Source organism: Schistocerca americana, chromosome 2, assembly GCF_021461395.2.
Source record: "Schistocerca americana isolate TAMUIC-IGC-003095 chromosome 2, iqSchAmer2.1, whole genome shotgun sequence".
Taxonomy (NCBI): Eukaryota; Metazoa; Arthropoda; class Insecta; order Orthoptera; family Acrididae; genus Schistocerca; species Schistocerca americana.
The window spans coordinates 292597365-292621527 of record NC_060120.1 but is presented as its reverse complement, the minus strand read 5'-3'; positions in this window follow the sequence as shown (position 1 = coordinate 292621527).

The following is a 24163-nucleotide window of genomic DNA, read 5'->3' as shown; positions in this document are numbered from 1 at the left end:
CAAGATTCGAACCTGCGACCGTAGCGGTCGAGCGGTTCCAGACTGTAGCGCCTAGAGCCGCTCGGTCACTCAGGCCGGCCACTCAGATTCAAAAGAACTCAAAACCTAGCTCACAATCAAAAGCTGAACGAAACGAAAATGAGCGTAAGGAGAGCAATGAGAGAAACGTTCAATGACTCTGAAAGTAAAATTTTGTCAACTTACCTGAGTAAAAACCCTAAGAGACTTTGGTCTTACGTATAATGAATAAGCGGATGGAAATCATCTACTGAGTCACTCAGTGACCATACTTCTACATCTACATAGACACTCCACAAGCCATCGTACCGCCGAGGGTGCCCTGTACCCCTATTAGTCATTGCCCTTCCTGGTCTACTCGTAAACAAATAAATGGTTCAAATGGCTCTGAGCACTATGGGACCTTACGTCTGAGGTAATCAGTCCCCTAGAGCTTAGAACTACTTAAACCTAACTAACCTAAGGACATCACACACATCCATGCGCGAGGCAGGATTCGAACCTGCGACCGTAGCGATCGTACGGTTCCAGGCTGTAGCGCCTAGAACCGCTCGGCCACTCCGGCCGGCTACTCGTAAACACAGCGAGGAAAGAACGACTGTCTAAGAGCCCTAATTTCTCGTGTCTTATTTTCATTGTCCTTACTCGCAATGATGTTGGCGGCAGTAGAACTATTCGGCAGTCAGTTTCAAATGCCGTTTCTCTGAATTTTTTCAGTAGTGTCGCCCTCCTTCCAGGGGCTCCCATTTGAGTTCCCGAAGCATCTCCGTAAGACTTACGCGTTGTTACAAACTACTGCTAACACATTTAGCAGCCCACCTCTGAATTAGTTCGATGTTTTCCTTCAATCCGAGTGAAGACGGATTCCAAACACCCAAGCCGCATTCAAGAACAGGTCGGACAAGCGTCCTATACGTGGCCTCTTTTACAGGTGAATCACTCTTTCCTTAATTCTCCCAGTAAACCGAAGTCGACCATTCGCCTTCCCTACCACAGTTCTCACATGCTTGTTCGTTTCATACCGCTTTGCAACATTACGCCTAGGACACTAGTGATACTGTATCCGAGCATTACAGGTCTGTTCTCCCTACCCATCCCCATTAATTTACATTTTTCCACATTTAGAGCTAGCTGCCATTCATCACACCAGCTATAAATTCTGTCTAAGTCGTCTTGTATCTTCCTACAGTCACTCAGCTTCGACACCTTACCGTACACCACACCATCATCAGCAAACAACAGAAGATTGCTGACCACCCTGTACGCCAAATCATTTGTGTATATAGATAATAGGAACGGTCCTATCACACTTCCCTGGAGCACTGCTGACGATACCCTTGTCTCTGATGAACACTCTCTGTTGAGGACAACATGCTAAGTTCTGGTACTTAAGAATTCCGAGCCTCTCACATGCCTGTGAACTTATCCTATACACTCGTACCTTCGATCAAAGCCTGCAATGGGACACCGTGTGAAATGCTTTCCGGAAATCTAGAAATATGGAATCTGCCTGTTGCCTTTCATCCATAGTTCTTAGTACATCATGTGAGAAAAGGGCAACCTGAGGTTCGCACGAGCGATATTTTCTAAAACTGATTCGTGGACATAAGCATCTCAGTCTCAAGAAAGTTTAATATATTCGAACTGAGAATATGGTCGAGGACTCTACAGTAAACAGAAGTTAAGCATACTTACCTGCAATTTTACGTGTCCGTTCTTTCACCCTTTTATACTGGGTGATTCAAAAAGAATACCACAACTTTAAAAATGTGTATTTAATGAAAGAAACATAATATAACCTTCTGTTATACATCATTACAAAGAGTATTTAAAAAGGTTTTTTTTCACTCAAAAACAAGTTCAGAGATGTTCGATACGGCCCCCTCCAGACACTTGAGCAATATCAACCCGATACTCCAACTCGTTCCACACTCTCTGTAGCATATCAGGCGTAACAGTTTGGATAGCTGCTGTTATTTCTCGTTTCAAATCATCAATGGTACCTGGAAGAGGTGGCCGAAACACCATATCCTTAACATACCCCCACAAGAAAAGATTGCAGGGGGTAAGATCAGGGCTTCTTGGAGGCCAGTGATGAAGTGTTCTGTCACGGGCTGCGTGGCGGCCGATCCATCGCCTCGGGTAGTTGACGATAAGGTTTCATAACTAACCTTTTTCGTAGGACTCTCCATACAGTTGATTGTGGAATTTGCAGCTCTCTGCTAGCTCTGCGAGTCGATTTTCCTGGGCTGCGAACAAATGCTTGCTGGATGCGTGCTACATTTTCATCACTCGTTCTCGGCCGTCCAGAACTTTTCCCTTTGCACAAACACCCATTCTCTGTAAACTGTTTATACCAACGTTTAATACACCACCTATCAGGAGGTTTAACACCATACTTCGTTCGAAATGCACGCTGAACAACTGTCGTCGATTCACTTCTGCCGTACTCAATAACACAAAAAGCTTTCTGTTGAGCGGTCGCCATCTTAGCATCAACTGACGCTGACGCCTAGTCAACAGGGCCTCAAGCGAACAAATGTACAACTAAATGAAACTTTATAGCTACCTTAATTCGCCGACAGATAGTGCTTAGCTCTGCCTTTTGTCGTTGCAGATTTTTAAATTCCTAAAGTTGTGGTATTCTTTTTGAATCACCCTGTATACTGGAGGAATCTGTGCATTTTTCCAGTCGCCTGGGACTTCGTGATAATTGACAGATTCACGATAAAGGGGAAATGCCGTAGAGTATTATTTGTAAACTCGAACTGGGATTCCATCCGGCGCTGGTGATTGATTTGCTTTCAAATCTTTTAGCTGGTACTCTACGCCTGCGATGCTTATTAATATGCCGTCCATACGGGAGTCTGTCCGATGGTCAAATAACGGTATGTCTGTGGATTCTTCTGTGTGAACGATTTCTTGAACGTGAAATTTAAAATTTCGGCTTTCGTTTTGCTATCTTCAACTGCAGCACCAGACTGGTAAACAAAGGACTGAATGGAAGACTTGCACCTGCTTTGCGATTTTACATAGGGCCAGCATTTTCTCTGATTCTCTGCCAGCTCTTTCTCGAAGGTGTGACAGAGGCAGTTGTATGCTTCGTGCATAGATCTTTTCACAGACGCACGAATGTCAACTAACCCTCGCTTGTCGTCATCTGTGCGTTCCCTTCTGAGCCGAGAGTGCAACAGCCTCTGCTTCCTCAGCATCTTCCGAGTTTCGTTATTAAACCATAGTGGATCTTTTCTATCCTTTATCCATTTACTAGGCACATAACTCTCCAGATCACGATTTACAGTCTGCTTAAACTTTGCACATAATTCCTCTACATCCATCTTACTGGAACTGAGTGATGTCATCACCTAGTTATCTTCCAATAGTAATATGGAACACACTCAGCGAATGTGATATGACTTTCAAACTGACGGAGCAGAGCAAACATTCGTCCTTTCCTTTCAGGGTTTATTAAAGCTTATCTATATTTCAGCTAGTTACTAGCCGAAATCTAGATCTGCTTTAATACAGCGTGAAAGGAAAGAACGACTGTTTGCTCTGCTCCATCATTTTCCAAGTGATTTCATTTTCTGAGTGATGTCAGTTCACTATATAAGTGACGTGCTAACAACTGCTTATCTGCTGTATCTAGCAAAAATCCTATACCAGCCTTCTTGATTGATTTGTTAACTTTCGTAATCATAGTTGCTTTAATGACGTCACGATCGCTAGCCCCCGTTTCTATACCGACATTTTCGATAACGTCCGGCCTGTTTGTAGCTACAAGGTCTAAGATATTTCCATTGCGTGCGGGCTGCCGAGCTAACTATTCAAGACAGACACCGCAACGGAAGATAACAGAGAGAAGGCCGAAATACGGAATACGGTCTTCCGAAACTATTTCTCCACGAAATATCGTATCACGGTTCCTCCTTACAGTCATCGTACCAACGAAGAATTGGCAGATATTGAGATAACCGTTTGTGGAATAGAAAAGCAACTACAAGCGCTTAATAGTGGAAAGGCATCAAGACCTGATGAGATACCAGTAAGATTCGACAAAGATTATACGAAAGAACTTGCTCCCATTTTAGCATCAGCTTATCGTAGATCGCTGAAGCAACGAAGGGCACCTAGTGTCTGGAAAAAAGCGCAGGTCATTTCCGTCCCAAGAGGCGACGTAGGACAGATGCACGTAATTGTAGGACTATATTGTTGACTTCAGTCTGTCGTAATATTATGGAAATATTTTGTGCTCAAGAACTGTGACGTTTTTGGAGAATGAAAATCTCCTCTACAAAAATCAACATCGATTCCGCAAACAAAGATTTTGTGAAATTCAGATCGCTGTGTTCCTCAATTTGATCCACAGCTCTGTAGATAACGACACTCAGATTGATGCTGCGTTCCTAGACACCGCACTGACATCGTGTCGTACTGCCGTTTAGTGAAAAAGGTAATGCGAGCTTGACGAGTATCGGACGAGATTTGCGACTGGATTCAGGACTTCCTTGCAGTTAGAACTCAACTCGTCAGTGTTAACGGAGCAAAATAGGCAGGTGTAAGGATAATTTCGCGAGTACATCTTAGGACCGTTACTGTTTACAATGTATATAAATGACCTAGTGCCAGTAGCCATGCCGCAGTGGTAACACCGATTCCCGTCAGATCACCGAAGTTAAGCGCTGTCGGGCTGGGCTAGCACGTGGATGGGTGACCATCCAGTCTGCCGAGCACTGTTGGCAAGCGGGGTGCACTGAGCACTTGCGAGGCAAACTGAGGAGCTACTTGACTGAGAAGTAGCGGCTCCGGTCTTGAGCACTGACACAGGGGCGGGAGAGAGGTGTGCTGACCTGACCACATGCCGCTCCATATTCACATCCTGTGACGCCTATGGGCTGAGGATGACATGGCGGCCGGTCGGCGCCGTTGGGCCTTCAAGGCGTGTTCGGGTGGAGTTTAGTTTATAAATGATCTACTAGAAAACGTCGGAAGCTCTTTAAAATCGTTCGCAGATGATGCGGTTGTCTATAAGGAAGTAGTAACACCAGAAGACAGTACTAATTTGCGAAATGACCTGCAGGTGATCCTGAACATAAATAAATGTAAAACACTGAGAATACGCAGCAAATGAAATCCACTCCTGTACAGCCACACTGTTGGTGGCGAATTCCTGGAAACAGTACATATCTTAAAATATCAAGGAGTATCTATCCAGAGCGACCATAAGTGGAATGACCACATAAAGCGAACAGTAGGAAAAGTAACCGCCTGACTGAGACTGAAAGGCAGAATCTCAAGGAAATGTACTTCATCAACGAAAGAAGTGGCTTAAAAGACGCATCTTTGAACGATTCTTGAGTGTTATTCATCAATCTGGAACCCTTACCAGGTAGGACTGATAGAGAGACAGAAAAGATCCAACGAAGAGCGGAGCATTTCGTCACGGAATCGTTTATTCGGGGCGAGAACGTTACAGAGATGTTCAGAAAATTACATTGGCAGTTGTTAAAAATGAGGTAGTGTGCGTAAGGGAGAGGTTTACTATTGAAGTTTCGACCGAGCTCTTTCCGGGAAGTGTCGGACAGCATATTATTAGGTTGGTGCATAGGTTCGTGGCGTTCATCCATAAGTTTAATAAACACAACAAATACACATAACAGAGACTTCAGTCATTAATAATATATTCTCCTTCTCTATTTATAATGTATCATTTAAATATATAAGTCCTACTGTAGCGTGATGTCTAAAATTAGGGAACTGATCCTTATAAATGCGGAAAGATCCCAAATGAGAAACAAAACCCAAGAGAAATATTTCAGCTTTTACTTTTATGGACTATAAAATTTTATGTGCCTTGAAGATAAATGTCCCATGTCTAAGAATAGTTATGGAGACAATACATTACTTTATATTACGCTGTAGTAGCATACTCATTAAAAAGATGTTCTTAGAGGAAGTCATGACTTCTGCATCACAGTATCTGAGCTATTTTCGTGAGCATTAGTGGAGTTACTACACGAAAAGTCATTTTTCAATTATAAACAAAAATTATTGAACCACGAAAAGGATAAAGACGCCAGTCATATATCGCAGCTGTATTTATAAGAAGAATACCGTTGCAAATGAAAGAATAATAATTGTGGCCTTCTCATTAAGCAATGATGAGAAGAAAAATTCAAATTCTAAGCGAAATTGTCAAGAATTAATAGACACAGCATCGTGGCTATAAAAAGATGTCGGAAAAATTTTCCTCGCCCGCGAAAGTAAAAACACCGTGCATGAGCTTGGTTAGAGAATACAAGAAACCTTACGCACCTTTAATGAATTATACGGAGGTTCCAAAATGTACTCAGGAATATATTTGTAAAGATTTTTGTAATACAGTCCAACTTTCCGAGGTCCGTCACACCGTTGTATAATTATATATACTGAATACAGCACAATGGCATCTGTGCGTGACAGGACCTGTATAAGATTCTAATTATTTGCCTTTTATTCGAATCACGCAATAGTTTTGACCTCGTAAAGATAGAAGTATTGACATTGTGTGAATATAATGTTCCATAATTGTTCAAATGTACATGTGCTTATGTCAATAACTTTCGGTTCATGAAAAGTACAATTAACTGAAGAATATAGCAAGAAATTTAAAGGCAACGACAATCACAAATGTACTCGTCTGTGGAACACGCTAGTAAAGACTCAATGAATAATATCAACTGAATCACACTAGGCAGATTTGCATCCAATTTTGTGCACTTCCTTTGGAAGTCTGTTCGCAGTACTTCCAGGAAAATAGTTTTTCTTTCTTTAGTACAGATAGTTTCAGGTATTAGAATAGCGTATTACATGTAGTGGCGGATGCCGCAGCCGCTTATTTTGTTGTTATATTCCAGGTGTAGACGGAAACCATCCTGCCACTGATCTATTCATATCCACAGTAATAAGTAGTATCTCTTACTAAAAACAGACACTAATGATAGATATTGACTATGGGAGTAAACAATATTACTGTAAAACCAGACGAAACAATGCAGTCCCACGCAATAAATGTACCGGCAATTGATAACGAGTCGCCAATGGAAATTGCGGCGACACAAAACGTGCTGAAAGTAGAACAGATAATAATCGGATTTTAAACTCGGTACAAATAACAAACAATGATTTGACAAGGATAAATGATACTTACGATGAGTGGCAGTCTGGGTCGAAGACCACAAGCGTGTTCTCGAGCGACAGGTTTCATTGTAATGATTTACGCGAATCGCATATCTTTTCTAACGCACAGGTAGTAGAACAGGAAGTATTCACTGAAAAGGAAAGGCAACAATGAGTAGGAAATCCAGTCTTATCAGCGCCTAGGGGTGACAGTCTTGTCCTACAATATCTTGATCAGATGTCCAAGCAATTAGAATAATTATCGTCTAAGCAGTTGGAACGAAAGTCAAGTGCCTTTAAAGCAGAATTCTCAAGTTTCTGGAAAAAGTTAGAACGCAAGTTTAATTAAAAATTATCCGAACTTGTAAATAAACAGAAGAAAAACGCTCATAGGTTAGACGAGCTTACCCTGCAATGAGATAGTTTATGCACAGAACATGACAGCTCAGCGAAGACGGTATTTGGGGTGCAAGCTAGCATGTCAGATTTACCCAACACATAGGGGGATTTACTGGGTCAAGCACAAAAAATATCAGAGGATAGGGGATTTCTTAAATTAGAACAGCAACGCAACAGTAATGACGCACAAAAATTAAACGATCGTGTTAATGTAGGATTATTTGACAGCGATTCTACACCTGCAGAAAAGGAGATAGGGCAACATAGCACTCACCATGAGGAAGTGGAAAGGATAGTAACCGAAAGGAGGTGCAAGATTGTTAACATGCTTGATACCGATTTGAAGAACACTGTTCAACAAATACGTTATGAAACAAGAGTAGGGAGTTTAGTTTTAAGCGAACAAAAAGAAAAATGCTAAAACAATAAGTAAGCGAAAGAACTGTTTTTCAGCTAGTGTTACACATGATGTAAACGAAGGAGAGTATGGTGAGCAGTTATCGGTACCTCATGTACGGCAAGGAAACCATCCATGCGCTATACGATAACTGTGCCACTAACACATACCTCAACCAGCCTGTCGCCGATCTTGACTGACGAAAGCGTATTGAAACATAAACGGTTCTGGGTATTTTCTATGGAAACAAAGAAGGTACATCCCGTAGTATTCATTTTCGAGGTATTCTACCGAGTGGTTGGGATGAACAGCAAAAAATTCGTTACTTAGTAGGATACACACAAGGGGACAATTTTCTATGGGCTGCGGAAGTAACTGAGCGTTGTGAAACATATTATCAATTTGAGCAAACTTTTCTTGCGTAGTTTTTGTCGCCTGAGTACAAGAACGACACAGACAAGAAATTTTTCACCCTAAAACATTTAATAATTGACAACGTGCATTAAGAAAATATTTCGGAAAATATCTGATTAATACTCGTTATTGAGTAAATCTATGTTACTCCTAGATGTTGTTAATACGTTAAAGGGTAGACTACCCGCACACACTACACTGAAGATAGTTACTCCAGCAGATGATGAGTTAGAGTATTTTCTATCCGTAGTTCCACTGATCTCGTTTATGAGTATGGAAGTACGCAAACAAGAAACATAGATTCGCCACATGGTTTCCACGACAGACGTAATTTTAAAGCAAATGGAAACGCACAGAAAAGGGGATGTAATACATATAATCCTGGTTACCCCCAACATGCAAAGTAATGATAACAACCGGAATAGACAAAACTGGTATGGTGCAACCTCTAACAGGAATCTAAACAATAGCAATGATTATCATGGAAACTCAAATAATCACAGGAACCATGTCTCAAGTAATAACGTTAGGCAAGGGGAACCAACTTTTCGTAGTAATCAAAATAATAACTGGCGTTCTCAAGAGCATCCAGTTCAAGTATCTGAGGTAGTTAAGATTAATGAGAGCATTCCGATGCCACCACTGCAAAATGATAGACAGCCAGATCCTGGATTTAGGGGGATGCATTTAGCAAGTATGCATTTTTTGAGGTTTGATGAGGAACACGACTTGAGAGAGGAGTTATGTTTTCCGACGAGACAAAAAAGATGAAGAGGAAGTGGTACAAGCACTAACACACGCAGATATAGGCAATATATTAGTACACACAATTCTGGATACAGGTCCGTCTGCGAACGTTTGTCCAAGAGTCTGTTTGACGCAATAGCAAAGGCCATACATTTACCCACTTTCCCCGCACAGAAGTGCAAAGTATTAACAGCCATAGGAAACAAGACAAAATGTCTAGCTGAATGCATGCATTCCTATTACCTTAAATAACGCTATGATCAAAAGTTATTTTCTTGTGCTTGAGAAATTAATAGTAAATTTGTAAATGTAAATACTGAAGATGAACCTGAAAAGGTTCGAAAACCGGAAAACCTGTTCATGGAATAATAAATAACTATTCAAAAAAGTGACTGGTTGCAGTTTTATGTATTTACATTCAGTTAATAGTCACGGTTTCTAAAATATTAATAATGGATAAGCTTAATAGTAAATTGTATTTTAGGGATGGAATTTTTCAGACAGTTTAAAGCAAACATTGACATAGGTACTGGTAATTGCTGCTTGTAAGTTGATAAAGAGAGCTTATCAATTAATTTCGTTACGAAGAAAGAAGAATATATTCAAAATAGCAGTTAAGTGAAACTTTATTAAATTCATTCTGAAATATTTTTAATAAATGAGCAATTGGTGATGAGATGTTGGATATACCGCTACCACACCACGTTGTCGTGAAAATGTCGATGAGTCTGGTTGTTTAGCCGAGGCACAAAAAAAGCAGGTATATAAATTACTCATAGAGTACAAAGAGGTGCTTTGTGAAAACCCTGGTCTTATAAAAGATTTCAGTTACAAAATGGACATATATCCACATCAAACTTTCTGTTATAATTCTTACCCAATCCCTTTGGTGAAGAAAGACACGGTGAATGAGGAAATAGAATGAATATTAAGTTGACAAGTAACTGAACGTTCGAATTCTCCGTATAGCAGCATATTGCTGGCTGTTAATAAGGCAAACGGTAGTATGGAATTAGTACTTGATGCATGATCCATTAACCAAATCATTGTTCCTGTAAGGACGAAACCTGAAAATATTTACTAATAGCTCTTAAAATTTCATGGTGTTAAGTATTTAACTTTGGTGGATCTGTACTCTTCTCACCGGAAAGTGTCATTGGATTCGGAGAGTAGGAAATACACCGCATTTATATGTTCTGGTCGCAGTTACCGTTTTTGTGCATTACCTTTCAGATACAATTTTAATGCCGGTGTGTTTATAGCAGCATTGGCCACTATGTTGGGACCAGTGTTGCGTAAGAGACTAACCCTGTATATCGACGATATTTTGATCACAACGAGTTCATAGAGAGAACATTCAGATTTTTTGGAGGAGGTACTTAAAAATTTCTTGAATTTGGTATCATGGGTAATTTACGAAAGTCAGAATTTGGAAGGAAAAAATAAAATTTTCAAGCTACTTTATTTCTCCCACATGAATTTAAACTGATCATAGAAAGATTGGAGCTGTCACTCACTTTTCTACACCGCAAAACAGAAAACAGTTATAAGCTTTTCTAGGGCTATCTTAATTCCTTATGAAGTGCATTCCTAAACAACTGTGAAACAGTGATCCCCCCTGAACCTGTTAATAAAAAATGATACATTATAATGAACTGAAAAATGTCAAAGAGACTTCCTGGTCATGAAGAAAACTTTAGTAAAATGCAAATATTTTACACTATCCAGACGTGGCACAAGATTTCTACTTAATCAAGATGCATCGCTTCAGGGTTTCGTTGCTTGACGGTTTCAAATTAGAGAGATAGATGGAAAGAGCAAGAGTTAGTTACATAATAAATTTTACTAGCCGAACACTCACCGAGGTTGGAAGATCATACTCGTTTATTGAACCAGAAGCTTTAGGCATACTGTGGGCCTTTCGGAGTCTGAATACTATTTGTGGGGAAAAGACACGGAAGTTTATTCTGACCACCATGCTTTATCCTTTTTGTTGACTTGCAAGTTGTAACACATGCAAATTGCTCGTTGGTCATTATTCCTACAGAAATTCAGTTTTGAAATAATATATACAAAAGGGGAACAAAACATTATAGCCGATGCACCTTCTAGTCTCTCACAAGGATTAAATCAACTTGCAGAACTAAAGTAACAGATCTCACATTTTAGAATCTTATTCATGCAAGAAAAGGATCATCGTTGAAGAAAGGTAAAAGAGAAACAGAATAACAAGGAAGATGTAAATCGAAGTAAGTATCACACAATATACAAATGTGTGCTGTTTCACCGGCGAGCGCCAGAATCGAACTGCTGGTGCATCTGTACACCTTAAGATTATGTAACTGATTTTATTAGGTTTACATATCACACATGTGGTCATTAAGCAGTAAAGAAGTATAGTTAGACAATTATGTTGCATAGTTACTCTCCAAATTTGCACTGCAAGAAACAAAGAATAATAAAAATGTGTATCATATGTCAGAAGGTCTTACACTCGAAGCAGTCCTGTCTGAATGAGTATCATCCTATCATTGCAACGAAACCACTAGAATTAGTGTCACTTGGCACAGCAGGACCACTTGCTCGAGAGAGGAGATGTCAAATATTTCAAATATTTAATTGCTATGTACAATGTCTTCACGAAATGCATATGTATGTATATTATAAGAACCATTGGAACTACTAAAATTATTAGGTGGACAGTAGGGGTCTATTTTACTAGAACAGGTAAACCTAAGGCCATATTAACTGACAATGGGTCACATTTTACAAATTCTAAATGGAAAACCTTTCTCAAAGAACAACAAGAAAAACACATTTTCATAGCCTGATTTCACGCAGAACAAGTCCACTTGAATGCATATTGCAAGAGTTCAAGCCCTTTGTTAGGGCTTATGTACCAACCAAGCAAACGAAATGGATAGACTACGTTGCTCCTTTTCAGCATATAGTTAATAATTTATCACTGCCAAGTACAGAATTCACACCTATCAAAATAACGTTACCAAAAAATAAAGTTGATTAGCGGTCAAAATTTTTTACACGTATATGAGTGCATGAACCTTCAGATAAAGGGAAAATAAAAGAAGTTGTAATTATTCTGAGCGAACAAGCAGAAAAAAGGAATGTCAAGTACGACAAGAATTTAGAATTGACTTTCACCTTGCACGTAGGGGATCAAGTGTTCTTACAAACACATCCACAGTCTAGTTGAGATGAAAAGGTAAACAAAAAGTGGGAAGTATTATATTCACAACCTTTCCTGATAATGGTATTTCCACGTCTAAGATGCTATTTGGTAGCATACAAAAAACTGGGAAACATCAGAGGACTGTATGCATACAGAGACATAAAGAAACTTGTTCAGTCTCATGTGAGCACATGAACCCTGGATTAAAACGTAGAAGAGTATGAATATGTAAATAGTGAGTAACAATTTTCAATATAGCTAGAAATAAATTCAAAGTATGGGTATTTTCCTGAAGGAAGGCGTGTGGATAAAGATCCATTCTGCATATCTAATAGGAAACATACCTGAAATTATATAAGTATCATATGTATTACTTCGCTATGACCTTACATTATCTTAGAGCGAGTGCTAAATAAGCCATATACATAGAGGATACTACTGTGCTATGACAGGGCGAGAGTTAGGAATATTATACAAGAAGTAATCCATGCACATAAACAGTGTGGCATATTTTACGGTATTATACAGTCGATACCATTATGTTAACCAATAAGATATGTGCAAGTATATATGAATATCCACAACCATATACAAACACTCTCTACGACTATATACTGCTGTGTACAATCCGGTGACTTAAAAACTAACTAAACCAAACATATATAATACATTCACAAAGTCTAAGTTTCCAACTGGGCTAAAACTAAGGTAAAAGCTGTTCTGGCGTAAAGTCAAGCGCCGGCGCGACGGTCGGGAACGTTAGAGCAGAGAGGGCTGTGAGACGATGTCAGCCAATAGCACGTCGACCGACCCATCTCTAGGAAGCCAACGAGACAGCAGCGGCCTCGACACGAAGAGTATATAAGCGCCGCCCCGACTAGCCGTTCTACGAACTCCAGAGCAACGACTTAGGAACTGTGTTGTTTCACTTGTATTAGTTGTATATACTGAAGAGGTTTTTTTATTTTGTCTGTCGCCTCTTGCTCGCGACACGTCTATATCTTACAAAGTTAAGTATTGTAATCATCTTCTTTTGTAATAAACTTTATTAATACGATTTGCTTGATTTGTTGCATAGTGGTTAGAGGAAGCAAGTTTTCTAGACACCCAGTATTCAACGAGTATAATCTGCTGAACAATACGATACAAAAACGAGCTACTTCCAAGGAAATGGGGACTCTGTGGAGAAAAAACTGAATGGATCATTAAGTATGTCAGACGGCAAAATTATACTCAGCTGACAACCGGCGAGAAGTATAAACTAAATTGAAATACTTGTAATCCAAAGGGATTCAAACATAAATACGTTAAAATTAAAACAATAACAGCCCTCAGTCGCGAAAATGAAGTTTTTTTTAACTAGGTTTTGGTTACTTCTAAGGGTGCCTTCATCAGAAATGTCGTAGTCTTAGTCAAGTACAACTATTTTGAATTTTATGGACAATTGAATTAGCAATCCGACGGTCTTTCTGTGGGAAATCCGTTAACTGGTACCCTTGCAGACATTTTCATTAACTCCTGCTTGTAATGTTGATATAATTATTTTGTGTGAAAGTGATTTATGAATGGGAAAATAATGATTAAGGAACACTAGAATATCGGTGTATTCACCTGTGAATTAAAAACAAATATAATTGCTCGTAGAGGCAGAAAGAATATTTTATCTTAGCTTTGAAGTAACACAAAATGCCGTGCCAGCCACTTAAGTGCTTTAAACTTGCGGTACTTGCACGTACGCATAAATGGTAGTATGCCAGCACAAATGAGGCATATACAAAGTTATGATAAGAAGCTATAAAATGAAGTGAGGATACGTAATTGACTTAGACTGTCTTACCTACATTTGCTGAAAACACTGAACACATCAACAGTTACTTGAATTAGTGCTTTTTCGGACTTCATGGTAGCTACTCGGTGCGTAAAAGAGAAATAGTTAGTTGCACAAGCAACATACATTTGATACGAGCATTTACCATGTACTGATGTACACCTTTGCAGATGCAAGAAAAAACTTATGTCAAACACTATAGGGCAGCACACAACATAGTGCACACGTAGTGCACACAAAATGTATTATTAAATCACAACATCTGTGCAGAGAGCTACTGCGTAGCCTGCATGAGCAGTGTTGACAATCAGGTAATCCCCGATTGATGGTATGAAATAACTTTATGTCGGAACAGTTTTATTCTCCTTTGTGAACAGTTATTATTACCATGTTAACAGAATCTTACGTCGGTTCTTGGTAGAACAACATCATAATAAATGAAAAGTACCAGTTTGTTTTTGTTCTACAATATTACTTTTATCGTGTTAACCGGTTTTCGGCTTCTACATCTACATTTATACTCCGCAAGCCACCCAACGGTGTGTGGCGGAGGGCACTTTACGTGCCACTGTCATTACCTCCCTTTCCTGTTCCAGTCGCGTATGGTTCGCGGGAAGAACGACCGTCTGAAAGCCTCCGTGCGCGCTCTAATCTCTCTAATTTTACATTCGTGATCTCCTCGGGAGGTATAAGTAGGGGGAAGCAATATATTCGATACCTCATCCAGAAACGCACCCTCTCGAAACCTGGCGAGCAAGCTACACCGCGATGCAGAGCGCCTCCCTTGCAGAGTCTGCCACTTGAGTTTGTTAAACATCTCCGTAACGCTATCACGGTTACCAAATAACCCTGTGACGATACGCGCCGCTCTTCTTTGGATCTTCTGTATCTCCTCCGTCAACCCGATCTGGTATGGATCCCACACTGATGAGCAATACTCATGTATAGGTCGAACGAGCGTTTTGTAAGCCACCTCCTTTGTTGATAGACTACATTTTCTAAGGACTCTCCCAATGAATCTTAAGCTGGTACCCGCCTTACCAACAATTAATTTTATATGATTATTCCACTTCAAATCGTTCAGCACGCATACTCCCAGGTATTTTACAGAAGTAACTGCTACCAGTGTTTGTTCCGCTATCGTATAATCATACAATATAGGATCCTTCTTTCTATGTATTCGCAATACATTACATTTGTCTATGTTAAGGGTCAGTTGCCACTCCCTGCACCAAGTGCCTATCCGCTGCAGATCTTCCTGCATTTCGCTACAATTTTCTAATTCTGCAACTTCTCTGTATACTACAGCATCATCCGCGAAAAGCCACATGGAACTTCCGACACTATCTACTAGGTCATTTATATATATTGTGAAAAGCAATGGTCCCATAACACTCCCCTGTGGCACGCCAGAGGTTACTTTAACGTCTGTAGACGTCTCTCCATTGATAACAACATGCTGTGTTCTGTTTGCTAAACACTCTTCAATCCAGCCACACAGCTGGTCCGATATTCCGTAGGCTCTTACTTTATCAGGCGACAGTGCGGAACTGTATCGAATGCCTTCCGGAAGTCAAGAAAAATAGCATCTACCTGGGAGCCTGTATCTAATATTTTCTGGGTCTCATGAACAAATAAAGCGAGTTGGGTCTCACACGTTCGCTGTTTCCGGAATCCATGTTGATTCCTACGTAGTAGATACTGGGTTTCCAAAAACGACATGATACTCGAGCAGAAAACATGTTCTAAAATTCTACAACAGATCGACGTCAGAGATATAGGTCTATAGATTTGCGCATCTGCTCGACGACCCTTCTTGAAGACTGGGACTACCTGTGCTCTTTTCCAATCATTTGGAACCTTCCGTTCCTCTAGAGACTTGCGGTACACGGCTGTTAGAAGGGGGGCAAGTTCTTTCTTAAAAGGTCATCTTCAGACATTTACTGAGAATGTCACCAAACGTGTTACAATGTTTGCAAACAACATTGGAAGAGAAGTAATACGTCTAGACTGAAGCAGAAACATTCAGTAAGTAATATCTTTGACAGTGTAGTGGTAATGTAATGAAAAAGTAAAAAATTGAACAGTAAAGAAATAACAATGGAATAGACAGGAAACCCTTTAACACAAAATAGGAAAAGCATGCCAACATAACAGTTTCTGTTAATAAACAAAACTAATAAAATACATCAGAAGATATCAAACATGAAGAGTGACACGCAAACCAATTACAAGAAGAAACAATTAACAATATAACTACAGAAAACATAATGAACTTAAACAGTTTCAATAAGATAAACAGAAATAAATAAATGCAGGAAAATGGAGGCGTTTAAGGGAACATACAGTAAATGCAGTCTTTGATCGTGTGGTGGTACTGCATTTTAACATTAGCATTATATTCAAAACAGTGGCTATGTAACAGTTTGTATTAAATAAATGAACAAAGTAAAATACGAACAACATTTGATGAGAAAACTACAAGAGGTGTTAAACATGGACAGTAATACAAGTACCAGATAAAAGAAAGCCTTAACTATTGAAACTACAGTCTATATGGAATACAAAGACAACTTCGATAAAACAAAAGAACTTAATAAATAAAGGAAAATGAGAATATGTAGGAACAGACAGTGTGGGAAGTAATGAATAACAGAGATGATTATATGAAGTTTAGGAGAGGGGAAGTGTTGAGCTGTGTCTGGTCATTTAGGATTATATCTAGACTGTGAGCTAGATGTTTGTTAATTTCCAGGGCTTCCAGCAGGCTGAGTTTATGGCCTTTGTTTGCTAAGTGAAGTACATGGGACACTGGCTGAGCATCACTCAGTACATGCTCAGCAAATGCGGAGTTAGAATTTTGCAACCTCCAGCTGCGTTCATGTAAGTCTTACTATTCTTTCTATCTCTGTAGCATGTACTCTCTTATACCGAGCTTCGGAAAAAGTTGTATGCTCCATAGTAAAATACACTCCTGGAAATGGAAAAAAGAACACATTGACACCGGTGTGTCAGACCCACCATACTTGCTCCGGACACTGCGAGAGGGCTGTACAAGCAATGATCACACGCACGGCACAGCGGACACACCAGGAACCGCGGTGTTGGCCGTCGAATGGCGCTAGCTGCGCAGCACTTGTGCACCGCCGCCGTCAGTGTCAGCCAGTTTGCCGTGGCATACGGAGCTCCATCGCAGTCTTTAACACTGGTAGCATGCCGCGACAGCGTGGACGTGAACCGTATGTGCAGTTGACGGACTTTGAGCGAGGGCGTATAGTGGGCATGCGGGAGGCCGGGTGGACGTACCGCCGAATTGCTCAACACGTGGGGCGTGAGGTCTCCACAGTACATCGATGTTGTCGCCAGTGGTCGGCGGAAGGTGCACGTGCCCGTCGACCTGGGACCGGACCGCAGCGACGCACGGATGCACGCCAAGACCGTAGGAGCCTACGCAGTGTCGTATGGGACCGCACCGCCACTTCCCAGCAAATTAGGGACACTGTTGCTCCTGGGGTATCGGCGAGGACCATTCGCAACCGTCTCCATGAAGCTGGGCTACGGTCCCGCACACCGCCAGGCCGTCTTCCGCTCACGCCCCAACATCGTGCAGCCCGCCTCCAGTGGTGTCGCGACAGGCGTGAATGGAGGGACGAATGAAGACGTGTCGTCTTCAGCGATGAGAGTCGCTTCTGCCTTGGTGCCAATGATGGTCGTATGCGTGTTTGGCGCCGTGCAGGTGAGCGCCACAATCAGGACTGCATACGACCGAGGCACACAGGGCCAACACCCGGCATCATGGTGTGGGGAGCGATCTCCTACACTGGCCGTACACCACTGGTGATCGTCGAGGGGACACTGAATAGTGCACGGTACATCCAAACCGTCATCGAACCCATCGTTCTACCATTCCTAGACTGGCAAGGGAACTTGCTGTTCCAACAGGACAATGCACGTCCGCATGTATCCCGTGCCACCCAACGTGCTCTAGAAGGTGTAAGTCAACTACCCTGGCCAGCAAGATCTCCGGATCTGTCCCTCATTGAGCATGTTTGGGACTGGATGAAGCGTCGTCTCACGCGGTCTGCACGTCCAGCACGAACGCTGGTCCAACTGAGGCGCCAGGTGGATATGGCATGGCAAGCCGTTCCACAGGACTACATCCAGCATCTCTACGATGGTCTCCATGGGAGAATAGCAGCCTGCATTGCTGCGAAAGGTGGATATACTCTGTACTAGTGCCGACATTGTGCATGCTCTGTTGCCTGTGTCTATGTGCCTGTGGTTCTGTCAGTGTGATCATGTGATGTATCTGACCCCAGGAATGTGTCAATAAAGTTTCCCCTTCCTGGGACAATGAATTCACGGTGTTCTTATTTCAATTTCCAGGAGTGTACATTACATTTAAGTAAGTCCGTTAATTTTTCCCTGGGGTACAGAAACTTGACCATCAAGATGGGGAAACCTTTCCACATTTGTGAGACAGAAATGTAGAATTAAAGTATTATTTTTACGTGTCTGTTCTTGAATGTAAACCTACAGGTAATCGTATTGAAAATATTATTTTTATTGTACTAACTGTGCTATGTATGACATGTTGTAATGTACCCATGAGAAATTGATGTGGAAGAATCAAGAAAGGTTTGAATAATCAAAAGCTATGAGCAAATGCTACGTCGAAACGCACATGGGTAAACGCCGTTGTGCTGTGTCAAGTGAAAAGTGAGGTGTCGTTAGAAAAAAGTCGCTGATCGGCGCATCAGCGACGAACGAATGCAGGTTTTGAGGAACTTCTATAACACAGAAGACAATTATTACAAAAGAAGAGAATGATCTGGATACTTACCAAAAGAATTCTGCGTTTGGTATGCTGTGCGTTTGGTACTCACTCTTCGGCCCTGCAATGCCACACAAGACGTCGTACGTCTTGGGAAGAAATATTTCCACCCGCTGCTGACAAGGCACCAAACCGTGCAAACTGTTGACGATTGATTACCGTTCGCATCGCTGAGCCAACTAAAGCTGAGAGCGAAGAGACAGCACTCAACAGTAAGAATTTGGAAGGCAGCGCGAGCAACAATAACCCAAAGAGCACTTTCAAGAATGAAGGTGACGTTTCAATTGTTGACAATAAATGTCAGTAGTGATGGTTATACAGGGGGGAAGGAATTCGCAGTACGTCACACCGTCGCTGATCCACCAAATGCATAACATTATCTATGGTGTATGTGCGCAGATCTTTGTTCGGGGAGATGCTGCTTTGGTTGGGGTCAAGCATTCATTTCTTTTCCTCATCTCGTCATCTGTATCGATACAGGATAGGAATGGTCGCTGTTCGTCACGAACCAATCGGTGATGAGAAAAAAGAGATGCATGTATGGACCTCAGTTGATTTTTGTGTTTTTGGCCTAGAGTATGCGGTGCCCATACACCCGATTTTTGAACCTCGCTCATTTCATGCAAATGTCGCACGATGGAGGAATGATCTAAGTTCGCCAAATTTGCCAGTTCTCGAGTGCACTGACATAGATCATTGAGCAGTAAGTCGTTTGAACGATCTTCGTAAAACCCCAAAGATTTTCCTGATCTCAAAACGAGAAAACAATTTTCTTGCCGTGCTCTGTTCAGTGGCATTATCCCCATACACGACGCAAATGTTCCTGGCTGCCTCCACTGCTGTCATTCCTCTATTGAACTCAAACGGAAGAATATGGAGGAAATTTTGCGATTTATCCACTACAGACTCGATTTTCTAGCGTCCTCAGCTCCACTCACTATCTCCAAATGACAAAATGACAAAACGTAAACTAACATAGCTACAGTTAGCTGCAAATAAGAAAATGATAATCGATAAATAACCCCATAGCAACCGGAATACCAACGTGAAAAACAAAAACGCTACTAATTTATGTATCAACATAATACTTCCTCCTACATACATCTCACGACATGACCAAGACGAGAAACTTCTGTAAATTAGATGTAATACAGAGACTTTAACGATGATCATTCTTCCCACGCGCCAACCGGGAGTATAACATTGGAGGGGGGATTAGTTAGTGGCACCAGAAGTGCCCTCCGTCACACACCGTATTGATGTATATACAGATACACGATACTGTTGTTTCTCGTTTCACAAGGGGAGGCCGCCAATTGTGAAATTCAGATTCGATTCATACTGCGCATAATAAAAGCTCATGGCCAGAGGTGTAATGTGGCAAAGCACCAAGATGCACTTCTCAGCCGTTGTCGAGAAAATCGAGTTAAAAGAAACCGTTGCGGTGAAATACTCTCTACGCTTAACAATCTTCTACAGCGTCGTGGCGCAACGGTAAGCGCTCGGGTTCGTAATCCGAATGGTCGCCGAATCGAATCTCACGCCATGCAACCTTTTTTTTTTTAGTATTTGTTTTTTGTAATTCAAATATATAGTTTCAACAATTATGCATATAATAAGCTATTGAAAGTCGGTTGTCGTGGAAAAACTGGCGACTTCGAACATCATTATGTTTTCCGCAAACAAAGTTGTATTTTACAAATGTTATTAATTGTCTCCATAATGTTAACCACGTATAGTTAACGGAAGACGTAGAAACGATATTCCGAAACGAATACGTATAGCGTAAGTCAAACGTTCGAATTAGAATAGAGACCCCACGAACACAAATTTGCTGTGGCAGGTATGAAATATAAACTCCGTTATTCGCTCGTTACAGTTGAATGACAGATGTTGAATGGGCCGAAACGAGACACCGCATAACAGCGTAGTTGCCTGCTAACTTCGAAAGAAGTTAGATGCGGTCCCTAGCGCAACTTATAACGTCGTCGAAAATCAGTGCGGACGGGAGAGCTTTGGTACACCCTGTTAAAAAAAAACGGAAAAATGGAGGCGGTACAATTGGAGAGCGATCCGCCTTCACCAACATGCATAAGCAATTCATTAATAGTTTATATATATATATATATATATATATATATATATATATATATATATATATATATATTTGAATTACAAAAATTAATAATAAAAAAATTGCATGGTGTGGGATTCGATCCGGCGACCTTCGGATTACGAACCCGAGCGCTTGCCGCTGCGCCACGACGCTATAAAACATTATAAATCGTTGAGAGTATTTCAGGGCAACGGTTTCTTTTAACTGTAGATTTTCTCGGCAACGACCGAGAAGTGCATCTTGGTGCTTTGCCACATTACACCTCTGGCCATGAGCCTTTATTATGCGCAGTATGAATCGAATCTGAATTTCACAATTGGCGGCCTCCCCTTGTCAGTGAAATTGCCTGTCGGAATCCAAACAACAGGTTTCGTGACAGGAGGATAGGAAGAAGTGGACCTATTTCTTGACCTCCACGTTCTCTGCACCCAATAGGATTATACTTCACGTTTTCAGGATGAATTTTAACTACGAGTCGCACCGGGACTTGAACCTATGTCCTTTGCCTCACGTGGGCATATATCCTACCACAGGGTTTAATCATGCATTTTTGCCAACATGTCGAGGGTAGACCGAAGTTACCACACAGTATGCGGTCCTTTCACATTAACGTGACCAACACCTACACTATGTCACCAAATGTACCTGGACACCTGGCTGAAAATGACTTACAAGTTCGTGGCGCCCTCCATCGGTAATGCTGGAATTCAGTATGGTGTTGGCCTACCCTCAGCCTTGATGACAGCTTCCACTCTGGCAAGCATACGTTCAATCAGGTGCTGAAAGGTTACTTGGGGAATGACAGCCCATTCTTCATGGAGTGCTGCAGTGAGGAGAGATATCGACGTCGGTCGGTGAGGCCTGGCACGAACTCGGCGTTCCAAAACATCCAAAAGGTGTTCTGTAGGATTCAGGTCAGGACTCTGTGCAGGCCAGTCAATTACAGGGATGTTATTGTCTTGTAACCACTCCGCCACAGGCCGTGCATTATGAATAGGTGCTCGATCATGTTGAAAGATGCAATCGCCTTCCCCGAATTGCACTTCAGTAGTGGGAATCAAGAAGGTGCTTAAAACGTCAATGTAGGCCTGTGCCGTATTAGAACCACGCAAAACAACAAGGGGTGCAAACCCCCTCCATGAAAATCACAACCATATTATGACACCACCGCCTCCGAATTTTACTGTTGGCACTACACACACTGGCAGAAGACGTTCATAGGGCATTCGCCATATCCACACCCTGACATCGGATCCCACATTGCGTACTGTGATTCATCACTCCACACAACGCTTTTCACTGTTCAATCGTCCAATGTTCACGGCCTTAACACCAAGCGAGACGTCGTTTGGCATTTACCGGCGTGATGTGTGGCTTATGATCAGCCGTTAGACCATGAAATCCAAGTTCTCTCACCTCGCGCCTAACTGTCATCGTACTTACAGTGGATCCTGATGCACTTTGGAATTCCTGTGTGATGGTCTGGGTATATGTCTTCCTATTACACGTTACGACCCTCATCAACTGTCAGCGGTCTCTGTCAGTCAACAGACGAGGTCGCCCTGTACGCTTTTGTGTTGTACGTGTCCCTTCACGTTTCCACTTCACTATCACGTCGGAAAAAGCGGACCTAGGGATGTTTAGGAGTGTAGAAATTTCGCATACAGACGAATGACACAAGTGACACCCAATTACCTAACCACATTCGAAGTACGTGAGTTCCGCGAAGCGTCCCATTCTGCTCTCTCAAGGCTGAGGTCGCTGATATGGAGTACCTGGCAGCAGGTGGCAGCAGAATGGACCTAATATGAAAAACGTATGTTTCTGCGGGTGTTCGGATACTTCTGATCAGATGTTGTATGTTGGACGACAGAGTGCAATAACCACTCACAGACACCAGATGGCAGCACTAGCGCTGGAGGGTGTATAAAGCGTGTCGGGGGGACGCGGAAAACAGCGCAATCATTGTCGTAATGCGGAAACGGAACAGTTTATCTGACGTCCAACATCATCAATGGGAGAAGTATTTCCGAAACGGCTATGTTTGTAAACAGGGTGCAGCCGTGCTTATTCCTAGCAATACCTTACGTATTTTCCATTACGCGCATTACCTCAAGGGAAGGTGAGGCGGTCAGGGATTTTCTCTGCCTCGTGATGGCTGGGTGTTGTGTGCTGTCCTTAGGTTAGTTAGGTTTAAGTAGTTCTAAGTTCTAGGGGACTGATGACCATAGATGTTAAGTCCCATAGTGCTCAGAGCCATTTTTTTGAAGGTAAGGCGGCGGGGGCACTTTATGTTCATACCAAAAAAATTTTTAAGAACACAGAATTTGTTATTTGCTTATTGGTTATTTGAGCTGGGGGAGCGGAGCATCGGATTAGTGAAGGAGGGGAAGGAAGTAGGCCGTGCCCTCTCAAAAGAAACAATCCCGACTTTCGCCTGAACCGATTTAGGGAAACCACGGAAAACCTAATTGAGGAAGGGCTGACGTGGGTTTGAACCTTAGTACTTCCGAGCGCAAGCCCATTGTCGTTAGCTGTTGTTGACTTTTATATACAACATACTGTTTAAAGATATGCTGATGTGTAAGTATGGTCGAAAACCTGAAAATATCTTTTATCACATTCTGAATACTATCAACATACTTTCAATAACGTGTACCAGCAACGCGAGTGTACTATAAGCCCATCCAAAACAAAGTGTAAAATTTAAAACATTTATGGAATAGTGTAGAAGAATTCATTTAAAAAATATCATTTTTTTTAATTTTTAAAATAAAAGGTATTGACTAGATTACAATATTTTCGATATGTGTTACTTCCCCCCACCCTGTTCCCCTTGCTTTGGTATTGTAGGGTTTGAAGTACACCGTGCGTGACAAAACAGTGTTATCCCACAGGGCTGAACGATGGCAGCAGAGATGTGTACGTGCGAACAGAAGTGCAACAGTTGTCGAACTGACCGCCTAAATGAACGAAGAGGCCACGTATAGTGTCTCCTCATTAACCATACAGTGAATGTTGCTGCAATGGAGCTCTACAGCAGGCGCCTCATTCATGCACCC